Raw genomic sequence first — 11771 nt, forward strand, 5'->3', positions numbered from 1 at the left:
ATTGTTTTAACTTTAGATTGATCTAATTTTAAAGTTAATAAAGTTAAACTTGAACTTAAGTGTTGAGTGTAAATTTATTATCTTATGCAATTGTAAGGCGATGACAACAAATGCGGGTGTGGCGTTTTCTTGATCACCATTTAGACAAATACAAATATAGCAATATAATTGTCTAAATATTATATATAGAAATATAAAATTAATGTTATTACAAAAAAACTCAAATAAATTTTGGTGGCTTGGCGTGGTGCGTTGGCTGCTATCAGTCGCGGAATGTGACTAAGAGTAAGTAACGGCCACAGCTACTAGCTCCTGGATGGGTGACCACCCGGGATCATAGTGGTTAAAAACCTTGCCACACATACACGTGTTTACTCTCAACCGTAACAATCATAAAAAAAAAAAACAACTTACCGTACCAACCTTACCCCTACCACAGTTCATAACCTCTACAACAGCTTATGGCCCTAGTCGCCGGAGCTTAAGTAAAAAAAAAAATAAAAAAAAAAAATAAAAAATAAATAAATTTTGATTAAGAATAACGAATTAAAAATATTTTATAAAAAAGTTTTATAAATTTCAACTTTTTTTTTTTTACATTACTTTTATTTCATTGATAAAAAGAAAGGTTTCTGAGTAAATATAAACACTTAAATACAAATTAACTATTTAAAGTTCTATAGGACTAAATATGATTTGTAAATCTTTAATTTAAAAATAGAACTGAATTCAACTTTTCTATTTGAAAAAACTCATTAAAAACAATGCGTTCATAATTTAGATTTAAATCTAAAATCATACATTATAATAATATAAAAGTAAAATTTATGAAAAATTTAAAATTGTATACGTCAAAATATCATATTAAGCTGTAGGTACTAATAATATTGATTCTTACTAAGAATTAAACTACACAAAACTATTCAATAACTAACTATTATTTGTTGATATTTCTTTTAGAGTTATTCATTTTGTATATCTAACAGGGGCGTCCTCAAGAGGGGGCGAATGGGGCCCCCACCATGACTTCTATTTTCTTTCTTAAAATTTTCATATAATTTATATTAAAATACCTATAGTAATTGGTGTATTTTCATTTATATATATATATATATAAATGATGTATGAAGTTTGCCCCCCCCCCCCCATAAAAGGGTCTAGGGACGCCACTGATATCTATCACTATTTTATTGACAAAAACGTACCTAGTTCAACGCTGTTAAAATACAATACATCAGTATTTTACTTGTTATTTGAGTTATTTATAATTTTCAGTAATTACGTATATTATATAATATTATTATTATCTCGTGTACTAAATAATCACCATCTTTTGATGGAACATAATAATACATTTTATTGGTAAATATTTTAGCAAACAATAAACAATTAATATAAGTCTCTAATAATAGCTCTTTAGTTATTTATACATAATATATAAAGTACATAAAGTATAAATTTAATATATTTAATTTATTATTTTAACTTTCAAGGGAATTTGTGCATATATTCTTATTATACTTAAATAGAATTTATTGAAGACAAAACTTATTTAAATGATACGTCATGAATATAAAGGCAACAATTGAAGATATATTATATACAATTACGTTACCGTAACACAACATATACATGCACATGTACACGTACTACGCATTTAATTTTAAACCAATGATACCTAACTAATACCTATACGAGTATAATTAAAAATAGTTTTTTAACTAGTGAGGAAGAAGTAGATTGTTGGTACTCATTGCACGTAATTTACCTCATTAGATGTAATTAATATGCAATAATATTATGTAATATACTAATATGTATTGTGTACCTAAAAGTTATAATACTATAATATTCACGATACATGTAGTATCTATATTTATGTCACTGGGTATTGTTTATAAGCGGTAATTCAAATGGATAAAACTAAAATTGCATTTTAATATTGTGATTAGATTAAAAATAAAAACCATTATTCATATTCATATATATGTAAAAGTATGCTATCAAAATACCTAACAAAATATTAAATCATTAAATTAATTATTATTATTATTTTTATTGATATAATTTTAAATTATGAAAAACGCCTATCTATATTTCATTGATTGCAAAGTATTGTATATATCTATAACTATATTTACTAATTTTTTTTTTATTTATTTATTTTTTTTTTTTTTGACATATATCTGATAAGCAATTGGTGTTTTAAGATTTTACTAAAGCCATGAATCATCAATCTCTTTTTAATGCACCTATGAATTTCCTAATGACTGGTTTCATACAGTTAATCATGCAGTAGGTAACGAAAATTAATTATACCATCCCACTATATTATTGTTGGTCTAAAGTATTTACTTAAGCATCTTTAATGGAATATAAAAGTTTCAGACTTAATAATTAAAACTTAATAAAAATAATAGAGTTAGACATATACGTCTTATTCTTTCTAAAATTCTAATTTATGTCCGCTCAAAATATTTTTTAATAGATGATAAAATATTTTCATATTATAAAAATACTTGTTTCTACATTCATACTTCAAATGAGCTAATAAATCAACAGGTATGAAAACAAGCTAGTTCTCTTAGTTTTCGTATTTGAAACAGATATTTAATATTCTTATAGTATATATTTTGTTTGAGCCGCTACAATTTTGTATTTGTTTCCAAATTGTTCAATTAAAGCGAAAAAAGCAGTCATCTATTTTTTTATTTGCAACTTCAATTTTTAATTTTAAAATATGTTTTATAACGTTATATAATGGATAATTATTGAAAATTTATCGAAATAAATATACAAAAAACGAAAAAATCGAATGAAAATAAAACAAAATTAATTCCTAAACATGAAATAAAATGAATATGTATAGTAAAATAGTTATTAATAATAATGTTCATCCTTTTTTTACAATACACCTGTGACATATATCATTGTTCTATTGAAAATTTCAATTTTATAATTTTCTTAATCTTTTAGGTATGATCAATTCCAAGTTGTCAAACTTTTATCAAAAATAATTATTTCTGAAATATCTTATTGTTTATTTTTCTTTTTTTAAATATTAAATTTACTTATTATAATATTTCTGTAATTCAACTAATTTTTATATTTATACTCATTTTTATAACTTGAGCTGTTTTTTTTAAATCAGTTTCATATAATTTAGAATATAAATTAGATTCAAGAAACTTAATAATATGAAACACGAAGCATCTGTAACATAATATATAATAAAATTGTATATTAAACTTTTATATTTTTCATAAAAAAAATATTAAAATAATTTACTGAATTGGCATACAATTGCGTCAAATTTACACGCCTCTAAATAACCATGTTACTTGACGTGCGTCTAAATTGCCGTGCCCAAAAGCCATATATTATATTATAGATAGTGATTAATAAGCCAATTAAAATATTAATTTCAATAAAAATCAATATCTTACTTTAATTAGTACCTGAATTAAGATTTTTAATTTTGTATTGTCCGAATATTTTGATAATATTTTTAACTTTAACTAATCTTTACTGAGTATATTGCATATACAATATACAATAATAAAATCGTTTATACTTTATCAAATATAAGCAATTATGTATCATGTATGAAGTATTGAACTTAATCACAATGATACACTATAGTTTCTAATGAATTTAATGAAATTATTGCCATACGAAAATATATTTTAAAATATTTATGAGCCTTATCTAATGATTATAAAATATGTGACAGGAGTAAATGTATAGTTGATTTATTTTACAGAAGTTTTACAATGTAGGTAAATTTTTGGGAAAAAATATTTGCATTAATTACAAAAATTCCATTTTTAACCAAATCGGTTTTGAGTTATATTGTAATTTGTTGTCATTTAAAAACAATAATAATATTTTTTATAATTTAAAAAAAGTAAATATAAACAATTCCCTGTCTCGTTACTCGATGCCATCGCGAAAATAGCTATACATATTGTGTTTTTATGTATTTGCTGCTCGGGTGGTTCGCTTTGAAATGATCGAGCAATTCGTCATCGGTACGATATGCGATTTTTAATTTGATTTCTTTTTTCGTTTACAATCCTGGTCTAGATACAAATTAAATTTACTATGGCAAAACATGACGAGGGGAGAGAACGAAAAATAAATGTTTAAACAATGGACGTTTTATGGAGATATACGCATATCAATTGGTCGGGTGGAGAAAAAAAATAAACTCCGTCGAATAAACATTTCCTACAGCAGGTAGACGTGTGTAGAGCGTGTGCATACTACTATATTATCTACCTATAACATATTACGTGTATACGTGTAAAGTTATTATTAAACATTTGTGTTATTAGTATGGTTTGTAAGTTATAAAAGGTAAAATATGCAAAATCACAAAAGTATTACATGTTACAATAATATAGCAAAAAGTATTAATGGTATTACTTATTATTTTTTTTTTTAACTAAATCTAGTCACTCGCGGTCGACCATGTCAATATTAATTATTAACCAAAGGAAAAAAATCTAAAAAATATAATTGGCTTCTGAATAAAATTAATAAAAATATGATTTTATAATGTTTGTGAAGTTATATACAAAGACATACACGTTATTATATAACTAGTTATTAGTTATTTATCGTAAACATTGTAAACCCATATGTATCGAAATGTTTACTATTTGCATAAAATTGAAGAATTATTCAACTCGTTTTTAAAAATGACGAAATATTCAAAATATGTATTAAGAATGTCTCAGTATTTAAAGTCGTCGCAGTGTATAATAGAACGGATTTAGATTTTGGTCTATTGATTATCAGAACAGCATAACATATACATAAATAAAAACATATATATAAATATATACATCGCATATATATACATATATGATTTTAAAACGATTAGTGCAGCTCCGATCCCACATCCGAGACCCGATCACGAAAAATGTTATCGTGGTATGCGACGAATCAAGTATAGCGTCTCCTGCCTAAACATTATAATATAATATGTATTATTATAGTTATCGTTACAAATTGTCATTTATACACCACCGCGCGTGTAATCGGTTAGGTAAGACGCTTCGACATCAAATGCCAATATAGCGTCGACCATCCGGCCCGGAAGAGTGACGGCGGACCGGAACTTGGCGGCAGAGGACGGAAATCGCGCGATCGGAAACGGCGCGGCGTTATTACGGACCTCGACAGCAGACGAACGGATGATGACGCGGCGGGTCGTCGAGAGTACGTATGTCGGTGCGCACGCGAAACCGGGCCGGCGGACGGGCGGCGGCAGGACTCGGTACAAATGACTTGATCAGTGAGAAATTTCGTATCCCCACGAGGGCCGTACACAATGGTCTCCGGATCTGTATGCGCACATACACACGCGATATTATATATTATACTGCACACGTGTACGTGCGTGTATTATCCCTCTAAATAAATTAGCCGATGCGATCAATGAGCAAACAATCTGCGCACGCGGTCATGACTCTTCCGCGCGACGGATATCTGCGGATTTATTCGTATTTTATGTGTGCACATATTCCTCTGCCAGAGCGTAAAATATTACGTGCGTATGGCGGTCACGGTATTCGGTTCGTGTACCCGCGTAAAAATAATGTACGGTTAAGTATATTATGTAAATTTTAATACAGTTGTCGTACGCCACGGTGTTTTTTTTTTTATAGTTTTTACTTCGTGTTTTATGCGCGCGGGTCAAACGGAGCGGCGGCGACGACGGTCGGCATAGGCGGATACCTATACAGCGTAGATACGCTTACCCGCACGGACGAGTTACCTCAATTACGCACGATTCAAATGCGCACGTTTGGATTTCGATGTTAACAAATCGAGAAATCGTTCGAGTGACGTGATATCGTATAGTATATAAAACGCGTAATCGTACTATAAGTACCCAGTTGAAATCAGAAAGGCGAGATCTGCGTCAGACCGACCGTACCTGTATTCGATAGTAGGACGACGAGAATGAGAAATAGGTATAAAAGAAAATCGAGAAACGGTTACCTTAAAGCATAGCAGAGAGCCGAGGACGGGAGAACTCACTCGATTACATAAAAGTGAAAACTCCCCGTTCAAGAATGTAATTGCTGAGAAACGCCTACGGTTTGCGAGGGGGGTGACGAGTCGAGTATACTTGCGACCGAGGAATGATTATGCGGTTCGCGAGAAATATATATCAAACGACAAATTTTAATTTTACAACATGAAAATTTAATTGCAAACTCGAGTATATTTTAGAATATTTAGAATACTATAATATACCTACAACCGATTTAAGGCAACGGATTCTAGGTGAAGGTAAAAAATCCACTACTCACTTTGCTTAGTTTACCTTACTCTTGATTATTTTTTATCGCATCCGAACACCTAAGTATGAGTTTAGAATAAAATATGTCAGAACTTTTTTAAGTTTAAAACTTTTTCAATCGTACATTAGTTGATATGTCTTATTTGGGCACAACTGAATTAAACTTGTACGTAAGCTTTTTTCCATGAACAAAAATCATACAACATTCACTGAATTCATTGATTTATCACGTCGTCATAACTAATATTATGATTATAATAATGTAATTATAATTATTATAAAAATAAGTACTACAATGAGTGACAGGAAAATAATTCTGTATAATTACATAGGAAAGTGTCTGCAAATGTATATATCGATCTGCGATGTTCTTGCAATAGTGAATAGTTCCACGAAATTAAAGTGAATATACTATATATATATACTTGTGCATTAGTGATTTGTATTATTGTAAGTCGTTGGTATATTATCTATGAATTCTAATGTTATTAAAATACTTATATGTACGATCCACTCGTGAGCAATCGGTAAACATACAATTTAATGTGCATACAGCATAGACGCGTGTAAGATCGAAAACTTTAATAAGTTTAATATTCATTCAAATAACTATCGTAAAATAAATACGTTATAGATACTGATACTTGAATATTTGATAATAAAGACGGCGTAATCGTTACATTTGTATAGAGTTGGACATAAAAACATATAAGTTAATCTAATTATACCTCTTAAACTTTACTTTTTATATTTCATTTTTCGTAACTTAACTTTGAATTTGATTGATATTTACATAATAAATAGTAGGTTATTTTTAACTAATCCATATTACATTACTTTATAAATAACTAAAAATAAATATATAATACCATTATGTTTAATGACATACAATAGGAATTTAAAAATATTATTCTTAAATGTACTTTTTATTACAATTAGCTAGAATTGTTCAATAAAATAATTTATTTTGAATGTCATTTGAGTATTTAATTACAATTGTATTAGTTCACGCTTAAAAAAATAAATAATAATAGTTACATTTCTCAAAATATAAACAATTATTTATAAAATAATTTCCCTTGTGGTGGTATTACATTACATATTAAGTTATTTATTAAACTATAATAATTATTATTACCTACTTTTATAGTAAATTTTATGCCTGGGTTTAATGGTATTGATTATTTCTATTAAATATTTAAAACAACGTAGTAACAATTCACATATTTAAACATTAATTTAACTCAAATTAAATTAATAAACCAATTGTTGGTTTCTATGTAACTCTCGACTTGACTGAATTTAAAAAATATAGAAAACTATTAACTTTAAATTTTTTTAAATCCTTTAAAAAGAGATTTTTAAATTTTTTATATTTAGCATTTTAAAATTATTATTTATTATAGTACTGAAGTAAAAATGGTATGAAAGTCAATTTCGAGTAAATTTCACGACATAGTAAAATATGATTTCATACATTTTTATCGGATAAATACATTAGTTAATACAATTTACAAAAGATTGAACTTTTTACACATATTAAACAAAACAGTCAATATTCGTGTAGTGCGTGGTTAACGTACTTTGCGTGTACTGAGCTTGCCAATAATGTGCTTCGCTATTTTTTTCTTTTTTATACTCTACAGCTATTCACGCACTAATAAATAATGATCATTGATCACTTACTACATAAAAATGTACACGACAGACACTTGAAGTAATCCTACAAACCAAAATAATTGTTTTTAAATGTAATACAATTGATAAATTATGTTTAATTGATAGTAGTAAAACTACAAATAAAAATAATTATACTCTAAGACGCGGATTGTATACTTTATTATAATAGCTGTGAATTTGATTAAAATGAAAAAATTATACAACTGGTAAAATTTATGACGTATATAAAGTAGGTACTAATAATAATCTGTACATGGCGTACCGCGTACGTGTGATTTCTAAAATACGAAAAGCATAGGTCTAAGGTGGGAAAACAACAAGTTGTTTTTACCGATTTACATATTTAAGTATATGCCATCACGTCGTTGATAGGACCCCGACATAAACACGGGTAGACCACCCAACCATGGTCAAAACGAAGTCGCAGTGCTAGATTGGCTATTTTGGTAAGACTTATTGCTCGTCGTAGACTTTGTTACATCCGCGTCAACGCAAGTAGGTACATAACAGTCAATAATATAGTCATCCCCAGTGCTATAGTAACTTTACATAGCAGTTAGCTGTTTTTACTTGTTAAAATCATTAATAAATACAATTGGAGTAGCTTATTCTTGCTTCAAAATGCAAGCGTTCCGTTTATTCACAGCCCATATTTTCTCTCAACCACCTCGAGCCAACCGGGAACGTGCGACGTTGTCAAATAACTGACGTTATAACATTCACAGTGTGTCCTACACGTGCATGGATCATTTCGAGAATAGTACTGTCAGGGACTCAAGTGATGATCGAGGGGTGGCCAAACAGTCGATCGCGATCGACCGGTCGATTGTAAACGATTTAAAGTCGATCGCGCTTGAATTTATTTTCAAGCTGCGCACACGAGAATTAATTATGGTGGTATAGTAACTTAATAATAATAAAAACTTTTTTATCGAAGTCAATTCTCAAAGGTGAAGTTTATTTTTAGTAGATCGCGGCCGAAAAAAGTTTGACCGTCCCTGGAGTATATAATTTGCTACATTTACTGTAACGTATGCCGTTTTCGAAGACATGATTCGTCATACCTTGACGCTTGATTCCCCGGCAATGAGGATGACGCGCAATGACATCCTGATAAAACAATACGCAATCGTCGGTAATAACAACTATTGACGACAGCGGCGCAGTAACCACCATAACACGACGACCGGTTGTCGCACAGTGGTTACGTTCGTGTCCGGTCCATTCGCCCGCAGTTCGCGTGCGCGCGCCGCGCACTATATACCATATAGGTGGCCGACTTGCGGCTCGCAAACCTGCACATGTCATTTGGCTCTCGTCATTGTCAGATGCGGCTCGCGTGTTATTTATAAAATCAAAAATTTTGATTTTTTTTTTTTTTTTCTATTAGATTTTATAAAAAATTATCAAATCATGTAAAATGCGTCTATAAACATTTTGGCTCTTAGTATTATTGTATTTTTTTATGTGGCCCGAGAACCTACCTATTCATGTTGGCCACACCCCTGCTATATTATACACACATATTATTCCAGTTCTTCATCACCGCGTTCACCTACACGATGCGGTACCAGCAGGAGCACGGCCTAAACAAAGACGACGTCGTACAGTCACCGATTCAACCAAAGACCGACTTGGTCGTCAACAAGACCGAACCGTCGGGCGCGGTTAGGTAGGGCGATGATGGGTTTTATTATATATAATAATAATAATACGCGTCATGTAAAGCGTAGATGATAGGTAGGTATCCTGCACCTGTAGAACGTGTCACGTAATAAGACGAGTCAAAACATCTCGGTAAAGATAGATTAACGCAATCCTGCCCCCGAGAGAATTTCAATTTATAATTTAAGACGACTTTAACCTCGTATTCGTAAAAGTTGTGATTAGATACACTTACAATAATCGCACTCTATAAAACGATCGTGTTACTCGTTGTTTTGACGCCATTCGTGGCAAACCAACCGTTTTCGTTTTATTTATTTTGTTGCCTCTGTACAACATCACAAATCTTAGTTTCAATTATACTCGAAAGATAGGTAACGTTTTTATTTTCGAAACACTGTTATTTGGAGTCGAAAAATGTCACTGCCAGACCAATACACATATTACATGACTCTCTTCGCTAAATATATAATATGTACGTATTACTGTATAAAATTGTAAAACGTTGTGTATTATAACATATTATGACTAATGGAAAAAAGCTTTAAAGGCTTACAGGGTACGTTTTACAATACCTATTTAGTGTTTAGTTATTTTTTATTATTGAGCATCATACATTTTGATATTAATGTATTTCATAAATTTAGTAACATTCTTAGAAACAGATATCGTGGCCAATGTATTTATACTATTGGCCGCTGGTTTTGAAACAGTGTCTACCGCTATGATTTTTTGTTCGTACAAACTTGCATTGAAAAAATTAATATAAGACAAAGTACGAGAAGAAATGTATGCAATGAAGATTAAACATAATTCTGAAATTAACGATGATTTTCTAAAAGACTTACATTACTTGGAAATGGTATTAGCAGCAAGTCAGTATCTACAGTATCTATATGTATTAATCGATTTTAATCATTGAAAAAATATAAAAATGATATAGTCGTAAACTTAAGTCATTAATTCATCACAGAATTACATAATAAACAATATAAAAAATTAATATATATATAACTAATACCTGTTATCATTTCTAAATTGATAGCAGGTATTATTGACGATTTATATAATATAAAATATGAGTGAGTATTTTATTTTTTTCAGAAACTTTACAAAAATATCCACCTTTATGAACACTATTTAGAGAAGCAACGCGGGATTACCAAATGTCTGATGACACATTAGTAATTGATAAAGGTACAAAATGTCTAATTCCTGCATAATCGATCTATTCATCACGACTACAGATATTATTCCGATCCAGAAACGTTCGACCTTGAACGATTTTCACCAAAAGAAAAAGCTAAAAGACCAAATGGAACTTATATGCCATTTGGTGATGGACTTCGTTTAAGCATAAGTATATTATGTTACTATTATAAATATATGGAAATAAACCAGTTAATGGTAGGTACGAGTTTTCTGAGTGAAGTCAATTTTTTTTTTCTTAAATAAATAAAATTTATAAAATTAAATAACTATCGTTGATATCTTAGGAAAACGATTTTCTGAAATGAAAATGAAATTTACGTTAACTGAAGTTTTAACCAAAAATGAAGTGAAACCATGCGAAAAACAGACATTCCAATGCGATTCAGTAAAAGATCATTAATTATTACGCCAGAAAATGGTATTTGATTAAAATTTAAATCAATTAATATACCTCTAAATAAGTATAAATTTATTAAAATTAAAATACTCAGTACACAGGACTAAAGCCTATCAGCTTTTAAATAAGAAAATGTGGTGGATCAAAAAATAAATTATACCATAGCACACTAAACAAATTGTCTTGTTTAGAAAGATTCACACATTTAAGAAGTAAATATACTCTAAAAATCCTCTGATTAATCTATGATCTATTGTATACAAATTACTGCATATTATAAAATTTAAATGCATCAACTTACAATGAAAATGTTTACTATAAACACGATACTTTGTAACGGATCTCTATTTTAACTAATTTAAATACCAAACATACTATATTTTTTTTAGTTAAAAAAATATTTTACATTAAAAAGTAAAAAGCGTTATTTTATATTATTTAAATGTAATAATATTTACATTTAATATCATCTGGACAAAAAGTGTATTGTTACTTTATACA

At 29.3% G+C, this 11771-nt stretch overlaps 1 pseudogene; it reads left to right on the forward strand.

Moving 5' to 3' along the window:
- Nucleotides 1-9486: 9486 nt before the first annotated feature.
- Nucleotides 9487-11305, forward strand: LOC112591579 (annotated as a pseudogene).
- The last annotated feature ends 466 nt before the right edge of the window (nt 11306-11771 follow it).

The sequence above is a fragment of the Melanaphis sacchari genome, unplaced genomic scaffold (genome assembly GCF_002803265.2).
Source record: "Melanaphis sacchari strain LSU unplaced genomic scaffold, SCAv2.0 Contig13_pilon_pilon, whole genome shotgun sequence".
Classification (NCBI taxonomy): domain Eukaryota; kingdom Metazoa; phylum Arthropoda; class Insecta; order Hemiptera; family Aphididae; genus Melanaphis; species Melanaphis sacchari.